Source organism: Pristis pectinata, chromosome 1 (genome assembly GCF_009764475.1).
Source record: "Pristis pectinata isolate sPriPec2 chromosome 1, sPriPec2.1.pri, whole genome shotgun sequence".
NCBI classification, from domain to species: Eukaryota; Metazoa; Chordata; class Chondrichthyes; order Rhinopristiformes; family Pristidae; genus Pristis; species Pristis pectinata.
In genome coordinates, this window is record NC_067405.1 from 65330835 (window position 1) to 65346857 (window position 16023).

At 44.1% G+C, this 16023-nt stretch overlaps 1 protein-coding gene across 1 annotated transcript in view; it reads left to right on the plus strand.

Moving 5' to 3' along the window:
• Positions 1–438: 438 nt before the first annotated feature.
• LOC127574238 (SH3 domain-binding protein 4-like) overlaps positions 439–16023 on the plus strand; it is a 60779-nt gene continuing 45194 nt past the window's right edge. Inside the window, exon 1 of the mRNA XM_052023070.1 lies at positions 439–673. The gene's annotated coding sequence lies outside the window, so the exon portion shown is untranslated. The remainder of the gene's footprint in view (positions 674–16023) is intronic.

The window sequence follows — 16023 nt, forward strand, 5'->3', positions numbered from 1 at the left end:
GCAGTTTGCTTTTTGCTCCAATATCTAGACATCTGCCTTCCCCTAGATCACCAAGCTAATTCTTCTCTTATGACCATTAACACTGATCCCCTTTCACTGGTCTTGATGCAGGAGCAGGATTAAGCCATCTGGCCTTTCAAGCCTGCCCCACCATTCATCCACCTGAAATGTCGGCCATCCCTTTGCCTCTGACCGGCTGAGTTCCTTCAGCAGTTGCTTTTTGGCTCCAGATTCCAGCATCTGCAGTCTCCTGTGGAGTCTCTCTGAGTTCCTCCAGCAGCTTGCTTCCAGCAGTTTCTTGTGTTAGCATTTGGCTGCAATCTGTTTGAGTGGAACACAATCCAGACTCCTTCACGTTGAAGATCGGTTTGCTTCACTGCCGCGATGTAAGAACTTTAACTTCTGAGACAGGGCTGCGGGATGGCGCTGATAGGTTTCAACCCGCACACGGAACGCCAAGGTCTGCAGTTCACCTCTCCACCAGAGGACGGCGCGCGGTCCCGCGGACGGAGCCCGTCTTGTGCCCGCGCACAGACATTCCTCATTGGATTTGGTTGGTGCGGGAGCGCTGCGGGTGGCCGAGGCGAGGTTCGTGGCCGCGCAGAGGAGCCGGTCATTGTGCGGAGAGGGAGCCGTCGCTTCGGTGCGCGCCTTCGGAGGCTCCGCTGTATTTGTGAGTCTGTGGTCCCCGTTATAGCGGCACCGGGAGCAGTGGAGAGGGCGAAGAGGAGGGAGACAGAGGCAGAGAGAGAGAGAAAGAATTAGGCAGGGAGAGGAGAGGGGGGAGGGAGAAAGGAGGGGGGAGGGAGAAAGGAGGGAGAGGAGGGGGAAAGGGGGGACAGGAGGGGGAGGGAGAGGGAAGGTGGGGGAGGGAGGGGGGAACGGAGGGAGAGAGGAAGGGGATGGGGATGGGGAGGAGGGAAAGGGAGGGGGAGGAGAAGAAAGGAAAGAAGTAGGGTGGGAGGAAGGTAGGGCAGGGGAGGGGGAGGAGGGGGAGAGGGGGGTGGGAGGGGAGGAGGGGGAGTGGGGGGAGGAGGAGAGGGGGGTGGGAGGGGAGGGGGAGGAGGAGGAGGAAGGAGAGGGGAGGGGGAGAAAAGAAGAGGGGGAGAGGGAGGAGGAGGGAGGGTGGGAGAGAAGGGAGAGGGAGGAGGGAGAAGGTGGGAGAAGGAAAGAGAGAGAGAGGACAGGGTGTGTAAGGGGGCTCCATGTGTCCCTGAGAGTGTTACTCCTGATGTTAGGAGCCAGTCGGGGAGTGATCCAGGCAAATGGCTGAGATGCTGCTGGTGGACTTCGTGTGGGGTGCAGATGAGAGGGGATATTGTGAATAAAGAGACAAATGAGAGGATGGGGAGTTAGCAGGGAATGGTGTGTTGTTTTGGGTTGCAGTGAGCTTGTGCTGTGGAGAGGGAGCGGTTGTGGTTTAGTTTGAGTGTTGGGGTTGATGAGGAAGAGATCAAGGGAGTGGGCATGAAGAAGAAGAGCGGGGAACTGGAGAAGAAGTAGGAGAGGGCATGTGAGTGGGAAGTTGAGAGAGTGGTGTTCCAAGATGGAGCGAGAGAGGTTTGCCAGGGAAGGAGCAGATGACAAGGCTTCAGAGTGAGATGGGTGGGGGTGTGGGGTAGAGTGCAAGGAAGATCATGAGTGAGTGGGAATGGAAGATGAGGGTTACAGAAAGGGGGTAGGAGAGGGAGTTTGGTCTGGGAGAGGATGGGACAGATGTCAAGAGGAATGACATTTGGGGAAGGGATGATTGGGGTGGTGGGGGAAGGGAAGACTGGGATGGATGGAGGAAATGAGATGATTCTTTGGATCTGGAGTCAGGAGAGAAGGTGGCATCTGTCTTGTAATGTGTCGGTCACTGATGTCATGAGGGGTGACCCCATTTCTTTACCCTGGAGAAGGGTAGGTGCTCTCCTTAACAGTCAGTCAGTGTCAATAGCAGGCACCATCTACAAGTCATGAGCCCTGGTGAGCCAACCCTCACTGCCCCAGACTGCTGCACACATTATTGTTTAGTTCCCATCTCTAAAGTACGTTCACAGTCTGTGTTCCTAACCGCTCAGTACTTATATTTTCCTTTTTCTTTAGAAAAGCTTGTAATCAATTAAAATTAGCCAATTTATAGCAAGTGAATTTGATTTCACTAACATTGGTACTGTAACAGAGACGTATCTGTGTCTAATACATGGGGTTGTTTCAGTTGAACTGAGTAAATTCTGCCCTTTAGGGGCTTACCAGCTTAATGTTCCAAATGAATTATTTTTATAACTGAGAAGCCCTGGAATTTGATTTAAATCCACTCTCGAGTTAGGTGTCGTAAATCACTTTTGATGATCAGATCTGACTGTTATGCACTGTACTGACACATTTATTCCTGGCCAGGCTGCTGTCCCAGTGTGTCTAATTGGCAGATAGCTGATAAATAATAGAGATTAACAGTGTACCCTGTGCTTAAAGACAGACCTGTCTGCTGCTATATGCTTTCCAATTGCTAAACTTAATTTAGTCTGAATTGTTACACACAATTTGCATTGCTAGATTGCAATACTTTCAATCAATTTTGAACTTTAATGTAGATCAGCAGTGTTTACCTTGCATTGATCCTCTGATTGGAAACTTCAAATTGGGGTAAAGAGGAAAAATAAGCAAAAACTACTGCTTTTACCACTTCAGTGGAGACCATAACTGAGATGCAGTTTACTCCAGTGTCACCAGGTGCTACATGCCCTAAATTTTCTCTCAACCTTCTCCAACTTTACTAATGTTCAAGATATCAAAGTAGTGCTTGCAGAACTTTTAATCCGCTACATTGTTTGATATTCTGAGATCCGCAGTGTGTAATGTGCCTGGTGAATACCAAAGCTCTTGGAGCTGTTCTTATATAATTGGCTCCAATAAAAGCACAGTGTAAATTTTCCATTGTTTAAACCAAAATTATAGTAATTTTTATTTCTTGTACTGTACTGCTGCCAGAAAACAACAAATTTCATGACATATGTCAGTGATAATAAACCTGATTCTGATCTTCGCGGCCCTGAGCATTGGCTGTTGTTCATTCCATCTTTAAAGGTGTTAATTGGAGCTGTAGTAGGTCATCAGAGCTTGATCTCAGAACACTGGTCCGAATCAACAAATGCTATATTGGCAATATCGATGAGTGCTTCTAGCTTCATCATTAGTTTTTGAATGTTTGTGCATTTACAGTTCCGGTTTGGACTCTGTTTGCAATAATTAATTCCCAGAAATCTTCCTTTATATTAAAAAAAAGTGTGATCCAACTTTTAAAGCCAGAATATTTCAGGGGGTCAACCAGCATTGATGAAGGAACCAAAAGCAGGCAGTGGATATCTTGGAATCTGGAAGGTTCATTGGGATGTTTTCTTTTTGTTCAGGGTTTTGCAAGAGTTGCTGCTTGTTATTGCTGATGAGTATTTTCTCTGGCTCAATTCCAGCAGTGTTTTTGAATGTTTTATGTGTGTGTTTTGGCAAAGAATTTTAACCAAGGGAGCACCTCAGTTATACCTGAAGTGCCCTGTAAAAGAAGCTTGCAGCTTTCAAGGACTATGCTTGGGGGAGTCTTGTCATTATTTCTTTTGCAGTTAAAAATATTTGTTCTGGATAAATGTTTTGCTTGTTCTTCCTCCACATCCCCTTACTACCTCACCGACGCATGATTTTATTCCAGTATCTAAAGTGTGAAGAAGCAAAGGCACTTGGCCTTGATTTCATCTTCAGTCATTGCAGAACTTTTCTGAATTGTCATACTCCCAGATCATGGTTAAAATAACTTCTGAGAGAGTTTTAATTTCCAAGTCAAAAGTACAATTGGATGCAGGAATATGGGCAATTTGGTCACCTGAGTCTGTTCACTATTCAGTAAAATCCATGTTAGCTCTGACCTAACCCCATGTGAAGCCATTATCCCTCAAACCTGTGTACCTTTGATTGCCAAAAATCTCATTGCTCTCATTTAGAATTATTGTTGGACATAACATTTCTACTGTGAAAAAATTCTGACTAAATAACAGAAAATCAAAATTCCATAGTTTTATCGTGAAACACCTTGAGCTTAGGAAATTAATATAACAACTGATGCTTAAAATATCCTTCCCTATAAATGTTCCCAACTTCCACCATGTTTACATTTAGCATGCCTACTTCATTCAAGTGCGTTCAGGTTCTAATGTTTATACCATACCTACTGCTAAACTCCCCTAACAGTGGAAACTGCTCCTCCCCTTCAATTTGAATAGTTCCCCTTAATGTCTTGAAAACTTGGATCAAACCATTCCTCGAACTGCCAAGTTCCAGTGAATGTGGCCCCAGTTTGTAATTTTCTTTTGTACTTTAACCCTTAGAGTTAAGAATTTTTTTATTTACTTATGTTCAGGGTATGGGTAACGCTGACATTTATTGCCCATCCATAACTGCCTTTGACAAAGAGGTGGGGGTGAGCCTTTTCCTCAAACCACTGTAGTCCTTCTGGTGATGGTATTCCCACAGTGCAGCAAGTTCCAGGATTTAGACCCAGCAATGATGAAGGACTGGTGATATATTTCCAAGTGAGAATGGTGGGTGAGTTGGAAAGGAAACTGCAGGTGGTTGTATTCCCTTGTTTCTCCTTGGAGGTAGAAGCCCAGGTTTGTGAAGCAGTGTTGGAGTCGTCTGGGCGTGCATTGCAGTGCATTGTGTAGTTGCAGCCACTGTGCAATGGCAGTGTAGAAAATGAATGCTTGGGATAGTGGATGGAGTACTAGTGTAGGACTTTCTGGTCTACCTACTTAAAAAGAGATAAACAGAATTACTGACAGCTGTGAAGAAAGCCTGACTAGGGCTTGGAATAAATAATAAAAGATCAAAATTCCATAGTTTTGTGGTGAAACACCTTGAGGCTGAGAAATTAATATAACAGCTGATGCCTAATATATCTTTCCCTATCACCCTACCCCTCTATCTTCAGCAGAACCCCGTGCCTCCTAATGGCCATCTCGGGGATCAATCCACTGATGATTCAGTGAGATGCGACTCGTGGTTACCGACTAGGTCACCCTTCCCCATCTGCTGTACTGTGTCTTTGAGGTCTTACTTTTAAAATAAAACCCCATTGGCTATAAACCATTGATTGCAGCTGCTCCTTTGACCCAAGACTAAGTTTTGCACTGGTTTCCCACATCTAAGCAAACATTTCTCAGCTCATTCCTTTCTCCTGTCTGGTACCTCCATCAGGTTGTTGGTACAGTTTTTAATGTCACCGAGTTTGAATTTCTGACAAGTCAATGCAATTTCAGTAGTTACAATGGGATTGCACATTTTATTACTTCAAAAAAAGTGTCATGGACAGACCTTTTTAATGGAATTGCATATCCATAGTGGAGTACATTGCAGAATCTGTGTGTGTGTGTGAGTGTGAGAGAGACTGACTATGCACGTAAGTGTCTGAGAAAGACTGTATATGTGAGAGAGACAAATTGTGTCTCAAAAGGATATAAAATTTTTACGGCATTTGCTCACTGTTCATGCACAGGGCTTTGCTACAGTGTTTTTATTTATTTACATAACTGAAGTGCTTTGAGAGCTCTTTTTTTTAAAACAGTTCTGAGCTATTTGGCGCCAAAGTCAGCGTTACTGAGGATGAATAAGCTGGAAAAGGTACAAAAAACATTCACAGGAATGCTGCCTAGACTTGAGGGCTTGAGTTATAAGGAGAGACTGGATAGGCTGGAACTTTTCCCTGGAGCAAAGGAGGTTTGACCTTGTAGAAGTTTATAAAATCATAAGGGGCATAGGGTAATAATCAGTCTTTTTCCCAGGGCAGGGGAGTCTAAACCTAGAGGGCATATATTTAAGGTGAGAGGGGAAAGATTTAAAGGGAACGAGGGGCAAGTTTTTCATACAGAGGATGGTGGGTATATGGAACGAGCAGCCAGGGGAAGCTATTGAGATGGGTACAATTACAATGTCAAAAGACATGGACATGTACATGGGTAGGAAAGGACTTTAGAGGGATATGGGCCAAATACAGGTAAATGGAACTAACTCAGGGAGGCAACTTGGTCGGCATGGATGTGTTGGGCCAAAGGGCCTGTTTCCATGCTGTATCAATCTCTATGAATATTGTGTCTGGTCAATCAGGTGCACATCTCCCTCTCTCTCTTTGTCACTCTGCTATCACAGCTTGTACATTTCACAGAGCCCTGATTCCCTCAGCAAATCAAGGCTGGGAGGCCGCTCTTTTGATCAATTTATCTGCTTGTGGAGAGGTACGGTTAGCACTCTTCCTGTAGTTGTGCCTACACAAATCAAGAAAGCTGTTCTGACCTGGAAGTCAAACTTTTGGAGATTTATTAGAGATGCACTGGTTAAGGCAAGTGGGGAATACTCCAAACTCCTGACTTGTACCATGCTGATTGTGGAAAGGCTTTGAGGAGTCAGGAAAAGAGTCACAAACCGTAGGATGCTCAGTCTCTGAGTTGCTTTTGTGGCCACACTTTTATGTGACGAGTTCAGTTGACCCTCAGTTCTTTGAACCCCAGGATGTTGATAGTGGGAAATCCAGTGAAGCAATGCTATTTTATTTCAAGCATAGGTTATTCAGTGATGCAATGCTATTGAATGTCGTAAATGGGTGCGTGGGCTCTCTCCTATTGGGGGTGGGTGGGCTCTCTCCTATTGGAGGTGGATGGGCTCTCTCCTATTGGAGGTGGACATTGCTTGGAACTTTTATGGTGTGAATGTTACTTGCCACTTACTAGGGCTGCTTTGTTTGCTGAGATTGGGAATGGAATTGAATGTTATGCAATTATCAGTGCTCATTCCCACCTCTGACCTCCTGATGGAGGGAAGGTCATTGATGAAGCTGTTGAAGATGGGTGGTTCTGGGACACTGTCCTGAAGAACTCCTGTGATTACAGCCACAATGATACTCTGGCACAGGTATCATTCTGATAAATCAATGAAGCTTTCTTTTCAAGCCCATTTATCCTCAAGGTGACACACAAATTCAAAGTGGTTTAATTTAACCAGGGTTTTGTACAGCGATACCATGATTTCTGCCCCTTTGGTTTTGTGTGCAGTTCTGGTCACCCAGCTATAGAAAGGATGTCATTACGTTGGAAAGGGTGCAGAAAAGCTTCACGAGGGTGTTACTGGGACTTGAGTTATAAGGAGAGGCTGGATAGGCTGGGACTTTTTTGCCTGGACCGCAGGAGGCTGAGGGATGATCTTGTAGGGAAATATAAAATCATGATGGTTATCGATAAGGTGGATGTCCACAGTCTTTTTCCCAGGGTAGGGAAGTCTAAAACTAGAGGGCATAGATTTAAGGTGAGAGGGGAAAGATTTAAAAGGGAGCTGAACAACCTACCGGAGGAAGTTGTACAGGCGGGTACAATTGCAATGTTTAGAAGGCATTTGGACAGGGACATGGATAGGAAAGATTTAGAGGGATATGGAACAAATGCAGGAAAGTTGGGGTAGGTAGGATAGACATCGTGATTGACATGGACGAGTTGGGCTGAAGGGTTTGCTTCCATGCTTTATGATCTGCAAACATTATTGTTTTGATTATTTTCTATAGCTGTCTATGATATTTTAACAATCAACATGCATGGGTCCCCAAGTCTCCTTGAATCTCGCACCTTTTCCATCTTTATTGTCATTCAGAAAGTGCTTTTTTGGTACAAAAAGAACTTCGCTTGCTTATATTGAAACCCATGGATCACAGTTTTTCCCTTTCTCTAAATAAATTGTATCTCTTTCTTTCCTGTTATATTTCACATTGCTAAGAAGAGAAATAACCATAAATCTGACTTTACAGTCTGCCTCTGGTTAAAACCAATTCTTAAAAAGTTTACAGAGGAAAGTCACTGCACGTGCTCCCAGCCCTCAGTCACCTTGTTAGCCAGGGAGGGCTATGGTGATGGGGAAACTCTGTCGAGGAGGTTTTGGTGGGTAGAATAATTTCTGTGATGACGGGGTAGTTGGCAATATTAACCATGATAGTCTTATTAACAGGGACTGGATGTTTGGAATATTTTCAGAGGTCAGTCCCTCCTAATACTTGTCTTGCCTTATTTCAAATTCTTTTGTGTAGAATTTACCAACGGAATCGGATGAAGAGGTGATGAATTTTTCTAGTCAGTGGTGGGCTACAGGCGCAAGGAAGATCCCAAGTTCAAAACCAGGTCTGCTGAGAAGGGAGAAATTGGTCTTTCCTTGTTTACACAAAGGAAACTTCCCTGTTCATTTCTGCTCCTGATTACCAAGCACTGGAAGCACCGAGGGCTGGGAGTCAGATGAGGATAGAATTAGAGTTTGAGGTCATCTGCCCCTGCACAATGACCTGTTGAAGGGTAAATGTGGACCATGTAAGACCAGAAGGCAACATGGTTGAGCCTCAGTAATACTGCAATGCAGAAAAGTTGCATGGTGGATAAAAATATTTCTATCTTCATGCTTTTGTAGCTATGTATCTCAACAGACAGGAAGTTGGGCTGGTGGTTTTGTGTTGGATAAAATGTAAGTGTTTAGATGACGATGGAGGATTGTGATTAGGCAAGGGAATGGCAGTCATACCTCGGTGCAGATTTTCCCCAAATAGCTCTTGCAAATTTTTTTTTCTTCCTGTCCTTGCTAATTTTCCCCATGTATTGATCCTGGGCTAGTGAAAGAAGAAACTACAGTCATGCTGTGACGAATGGGTGTGTGCCTGATATGGGCAAGTCCTGTCTTGGTTATGGTGTCATCAGCAGTAATGACACTCTTGCTGTGCAAGCAGGTCCAGGGTATTCAAGGGAAGATGGGGGGTGGGGGTGGGGGTGGAATGAAAGCCATCTACTTCTGCTTGTTGTGCAATTTTCTTGCAACACGTTGCTTGAGCATGTCTTCCATATAACAACAGCAGTAGGACAGCAGCTTATTGCCACAGAACTTTGGCTGCCCTGGGATTGCTGGCTGTTAGCCTATGGGCTATTCTGTTTATTCCAGCATTGCTCCAGATTTCCTCTTCCACTGAGAGCCTGACTTCCAGCTCTTCATGGCAGGGATGTACTGGCTGCTCTGTACCTGGTAAGGACTGGCCCTCTCCACTCTCAGTCCCGATGTAGGGTTTCGACATGAAGCGTCGACAATTCCTTTCGTCCCATGGATGCTGGGTTCCTCCAGCAGCCGCAGTCTCACTTGTGTCTCCATTGTTTGCTAATGTCCTTTTTGAGAGGGGGCAGGAAGGCGGGGTGGGGGGGTACTGAACAAAGAGGGGAGGAAGGGGGAATTCTTGGAAAGGAGGACAGGAGAAGGAAAGGGATTTGGATAGCAAGGTGAGGAAGGGGATGCCAAGTAGCCCACAGTAATACACTGGCCTAATGTATTCGATAGCAACAGGTGGCAACAGCAGAAATATCTGACTCTATCCTCCTCTGCATCTCCCATGTATGATGAGATAAGATATCTTTATTAGTCACATGTACATCAAAACACACAGTGAAATGCATCTTTTGCATAGAGTGTTTTGGGGACAGCCCGCAAGTGTCGCCATGCTTCCGGCGCCAACATAGCACGCCCACAACTTCCTAACCCGTACGTCTTTGGAATGTGGGAGGAAACTGGAGCAACTGAAGGAAACCCACACAGACACTGGGAGAACGTAAACTCCTTACAGACAGCGGCCGGAATTGAACCTGGGTCGCTGGTGCTGTAATAGTGTTATGCTAACCGCTACACTACTGTGCCTGCAGAAAGTGTTTTCAAGTGCTTTTCAGGTAAACAGCAATGCCCCTTCTGTTGTTTTGCTGGAGCAGTTTGTGTGACTAGCTCCTGTAATCTTCATCCTGTCTTTGAAGCACTGATTTAGATAGAAAACAATGAATCCGGAGTTGTCCATGTCTGAAAGAAGATGTGAGAAATACCTGCTTGCATGGCTCAATCCGAATATATTTGCATTCCTTTGGGATGTATTGATCTTTTTTATCTCTATTCAATCAATTATTACTCCTCCTTCCCTCACTTTCTCTCCACCCTCCCTGGATATCTTATTTGTTTTGTTTTGCTGGGATATGGTTTTGTAGGGCAGCCAATTTTTAATCAAGAAATGGTCAATCTGAAGCGCGCGTGTGTGTGTGTGTGTGTGTGTGTCTGTGTACGCATGTGCTAAATCTGCACAACAGAGGCCTGGTCTCTGATCATCATAGACCTCCCTGCCAGTGCACCAAAACCTCATTCACTCAACACCGTGGTGGCTGGTAAGCAACATCTGCGCCACGTTATAAGAGTTCATGTGCAGGCATCTTCTGCTCCTTGGAAATGGAGTGGAAGCAAATCATCCTCCGTGTTGAAGGACTGCTTAAGTCAACTGTAGGAAGCAGCAAAGGGACTTCTGCTGATTTTTACCCTTTTTATCCTTTTTTTTTAAGGGTGCCACATAGCAAGCCATCAGACCCCTGACTGACATTCTTGACAAGACCAAGACTTTATATTCTGCAGATCTTGACTACAAATAGGAGTTCTACCCAAATAGTTTATGCAGCATCATGGGATGTACCTTAAAGCTTTGAGCAACACCCATTTTTCCCAAAATGGAACATTCGCTCAGCTGGTAGTGACAGGTACTACATGTGTATCGAGGATAGGCTGGTTGGCTGGTGTTGGGGAAAACCAATACGTGGAGTAGAATAGGTTAGCACGTATTTCACACTTAACCTCTGGTTGTGTGGCAACCCACATACTGCCATTTATGGTCAGCTCCTTTCATTGTCACCTTCCGGCCAAGTTAATTTAAAGAATGAAATAAATATTTATCAGGTGTGAAAAACCAAGTTGGATTCCTTTTGACAATTACGATCAGTTAATAGGACTATTTATATTTATTCTAATATTTCTGGTAAAACATATATTTGGACTAAACTACAAGGTGCTGTCATGACCAAGACAGAATTAATAGTAAATAACATCCTGCAAACTCTCAGGATCCATTAGCTAAAAGCAAAGCCATTGTGGTGTAACAATAAGTTGGTACAGATGGCAAGGTTCCATTGAATTAATTGATCTCAGCCAGGAATTAATTGGGATGTCTCCGTTGCCCCATCTGCCTGGACGGCTGAAAGGGGAATCGTCAAAGGTCCAGGCATCTTTGTGAATTACAGTAACTGTGGGATCATGGATATCCAGAGGCAAAATGTCCATTTTGATGATGGCTCCCTTGTGTTTCTTTATTTGCTCATAGAACGCAAATGTCACCGGCAGGACTGCCATTTGACATCCTTTCCTAATTTCTCCTGAGGAGGCAGTTATGAGTCAATCACATTAGTGGATCATGTATCACACATAGGCCAGACTGGGTAAAAACAGCAACTGTCCTTCCTGAACAATATTAGTGAAACAACTTGTTTTTTTTACAACAATCTGGTAGTTGCTGTTGTGTAGATAACTTTCATTACTGTACATGAATTTAAGTTCCTCAGCCTCCGTGCTGTGCTTGGGCCTGTCTCTGATTAGAATGCAGAACAGTATAGGGACAGGCCCTTTGGCCCACAATGTCTCTGTCAAACACAATGCCAAATTAAATGAATTCTCTTCTGCCTGCACATGATCCATATCCCTTCATTCCCTGCATGTTCATGTGTCTATCCAACGGCCTCTTAAATGCCACTATTGTATATGCTTCCACCACTCCCCTGGCAGCCCATCCCAGGCACCTACCACACAGTGTGGAAAAAAAACTTGCCCTGCACATCTCCTTTAAACTTTCCCCCTCTCTCTTCAAATGCATGTCCTCCAGCATTTGACATTTCTACCCTAAAGGATCCAGAGCTCTGGGCACAAGTGTGGCAACCACTATCTTGCCATTCTATAGTGAATAGTATATTCCTTAGAGTTGGCATGAATCAACATGTTTAAGAGAAAAATTTGGGAAGAGAGAGGAAGTGAATATGCTTGTTTGTGACATTCATTGAACCTGCTTTATTGAGCAGCCTATTACACTTGCCTTGCCATGTTAAATTAGTCCAAGTGCAGTGATTACATTTGATGCCAGTAATTTCAGATCCATATTTCATTTAGCTTGGTATGTTAATAGATTTTATTTCATCATTTCCATGCTGAAAGCATGAAATTCTTGCTAGTTATCCTGTGGGATGATCCGGAGTGAGTGTGGTTCATCTGGTCTGCTCTCTCTTTTCATCCATCCACCCATCTGCTCTTAATACGGACAGCTGGTTAATCAGTAGGGATTGTAACACTGACCAGCTTTTTAAATATACTGTTCCCCACATTGGGAACTGAGAGCAGATGTGGAATGCCGAGATGTCCTGCGAGTTACCAACATGACACCTGGTTTGTAAAGGTCAGACACCTCTTGAATAAATCAAACCATGAAAGAATAATGCATTAAAAGAAAAGAATTGTACTAAGAAAGGAAGAAGTGTGAAATATTTGGAAAAATTACAATATGTGAGTTTCAAAAGACTGGTTCAGTCTTGAAGTTCAGTGGATATTTTCAAACACCTATCTTTTGGTCCTTTTGATTTGAATGTAAAGTAACCAGTTGAAGAGATACTCGAGTTCACTGTTGAATCTTGTGAGTTGGGGAAACAAAGGCAGGTGGCTTTTTCTAAAACAAAATCCCTTAACCAGCTGTTCCTGTGGCAGCTGGTGGTAGAGTTAAACTTTTCAGTGAACGTGTTAGACGAAGAAGCTTGTGTTTCTATTGCACCTTTCATGACCCTAGGATATCCTTTGCAGCTGCAATACCAACCTACGTTCCAGTGAGCCTTAGGTAACTCTAGGTTGCTGTGTCTGAACCAGTGGAGTCCTTTTAGAATGTAATGTCAGAATACACAAGACAATTTTCCCACAGCAAGCCAAGTGATAATAGTTAATCTATTCCAGTGATGTTGGTTGAGTGATAAATATTGGTCAGTATACCAGGCAATAACTACTCTGTACTTCAAAATAGTGCCATGGTGTCTTTTAAATCCACCCAGGAGAGCAGATTGAAACTCGGTTTAACATTACATCTGCACGACGTGAAGATGGCATGGCCCGGATGGTGGGGACCTTTGATGATAGATGTTGCTGTCCTGAGGCAGTGCCTCCTGTAGATACTACCGATGGTGGGGAGGGATCTGCCCGCGATGTATTGGGCTGAGTCCACTACTGTATGCAGCTTCTTGCATTCCTGCACATTCGAATTGCCGTACCAGACCGTGATGCAACCAGTCGGGACACTTTCACCAGTACACCTGTAGAAGCATGTTACAGAGTTCATTGACAGGGTGGTGAAGAGGGCGCTTGGCACGCTGGCCTTCATCAGTCAGGGCATTGAGCTCAGGAGTTGGGACGTCGTGTTATGGCTGTACAAGACATTGGTGAGACCACACTTGGAGTATTGTGTGCAGTTCTGGTCGCCCAGCTATAGGAAAGATGTCATTAAGCTGGAAAGGGTGCAGAAAAGATTCACGAGGATGTTAAGGGACTGGAGGGCTTGAGTTATAAGGAGAGGCTGGAAAGGCTGGGACTGTTTTCCTTGGAGTGAAGGAGGTTGAGGGGTGACCTTATAGAGGTTTATAAAATCATGAGGGGTGTAGATAAGGTGGGTGGTTACAGCCTTTTCCCCAGGATAAGGGAGTCTCAAACTAGAGGGCACATGTTTAAGGCAGAAGGGAAAGATTTAAAGGGGACCTGAAGGAAAACTGAAATTTCACGCAGAGGGTGGTCCATATATGGATCGAGCTGCCAGAGGAAATGGTTGAAGCAGGTACATTAACAACATTTAACAGACACTTGGACAGGTACATGGATAGGAAAGGCTCAGAGGGATATGGGCCAAACGCGGGCAAATGGCACTAGCTTAGATGGGCATCTTGGTTGGCATGGGGCCGAAGGGCCCGTTTCTGTGCTGTGTGACTCTGACAGCCTCTTGAACTGTAGAGCACTAGCTCAGCTGTGCACAGGAGTGTCAGTCTGCATTTTTCTGCCCAGGACTCAGGAATGGTGTGTGAACTCACAATTCCTGCCTCTGGCACAAATAAGCGTGGTTAATGCAGCTTGCCATAGGCAGGGAATGGTTTTTGTGTACTGTCAAGGCTGCCTCGCTATAACTTGAGAATGTGGTGCAGAATAATTGCTTAAAATGGGTGAATAAGGTATTGATTTAATATTTTGATTTTATTAAAGGCATTAATAAACTGCTCATAAATACAGTTTTGTAGGGGGCCACCAATTAAATGCTGGATATTCTGACTGCTGCAGTTTCATCCAAATCCCGATCACTTGTTTCCTTGCTTTAAAGGGACATTAATAATTGCACAGAATCAGGCATTTTGGCTGTGGGGAGGGGAGGAGATTCTACTCCATGATACAGCAGCACTGTGATCAAATGCCCAGCAAACAGGGAGTGTGTTGGAAATAATTGACCCTTTCTGAAATGACATGTGCAGATCAGATGTCTTGTTTTACAGCTCTGCTTCCTGTTTAGATCACCATTGGCTTGCACTGAATCAGTCCTCGGCCAACAGGTTTTGTCAGTTACAGAGCAGAATACTGGAAGCTCATTTTCAAAGTGCTATCCCAGTGTTAGCCTTTCATTGGTGAAATCAAATGTACACAGTAGTAATGCTTCCAATGAAAACCATGCAGCAAATGTCTGATTTGACTTCCATAGCCCTAAAGGTTTTTTTTACTGGTGATGTTTTCACTTTGGTTCTTTCATTATGTTCCCTAAAATATTGTGTTTCAGTGTTAAACAAAAAAAAGTGATAAGGTTTTGATGTAATTCAGTGCAGAGACGGATGTATTGTGTGTTACACCAGCTTGTGCTGAAAGCAGTCTTAGGCCACTGTAATTTAAAATGTACTTGTGCAGTTAGTGAGTTGATTAATTTTAAACCTTTTATTTCACTCGTTGATTAAAAAAAAGGCAGTGAAGACCTTGCCACTGATAAGTTTTAAAACAATTCTTGAGAGTGCAAGATGTACATTAATTCCAGTTAACTCAGGAAAATAAAATCCAGTTTGAGTGACTTGGGATTTGCAGCCAATTTCTGTGAGCTACTTAGATAGTAAACTGGTTGGGGGTGGGGGGTGGGGGGTGGAATATTTCATTCTCCGCGGTGGCTACTTGCCAGAAACACTTTTTCTATTGAGGATCAATCTGCATAATGAACATTTCTATATATCAAGGAAATCCAGGGATGTGGGGTTAGGATAAGAAAGTGTTGCTGAGGTAGAGGTAAATTAAGATAAGATAAGATTTCTTTGTTAGTCACATGTACATCGAAACACACAGTGAAATACACCTTTTTGCGTAGAGTGTTCTGGGGGCAGCCCGCAAGTGTCGCCACGTCTCCAGCGCCAACATAGCATGCCCACAACTTCCTAACCCATACATCTTTGGAATGTAGGAGGAAACCAGAGCACTCAAAGGAAACCCACACAGACATGGGGGGAGCGTACAAACTCCGTACAGATAGTGGCTGGATTTGAACCTGGGTCGCTGGCGCTGTAAAGCGTTACGCTAACCACTGCATTACAGTGCCTGCCCACGGTACCTTACTGAAACTTGAGGGACTAAACAGCTTGCTCCTGCTTTTGTTCTTATTTTGGTCTATGTTCAGCCAGGGAAATTGACCAACCGCCGAATGATGTCTGCACCTGTAGTTACCAATATTTGTGGTGTAATTGAACTTTTTCCAAAATAACTGAGGCTGGGAATGGGTTTCCACTCTCATACACACAAGTTGGATTGTAAATGTCATTCGTCACCCCTGCCTGCATTCATAACGTGATGGAAACCTAGATTCTTATCTAGAAAATTCACAATGATTAAAATTTAAACTTAACCTGCCAGCTAGGAGCTCTATCGTTGTTGATATTAAATGTTGAACATATGATGTGCATACAAGGATGCTGGAATTTTTTTTCCCTTGTTGCATTCACCAAGTTGGACTAGACTTGTACAGCCTTGTTTGTTTCCACTGCACTGTCTTGGAATTGATCCAGAAACTATTCTCCGAGACGTTTGGTCTGGTTTATG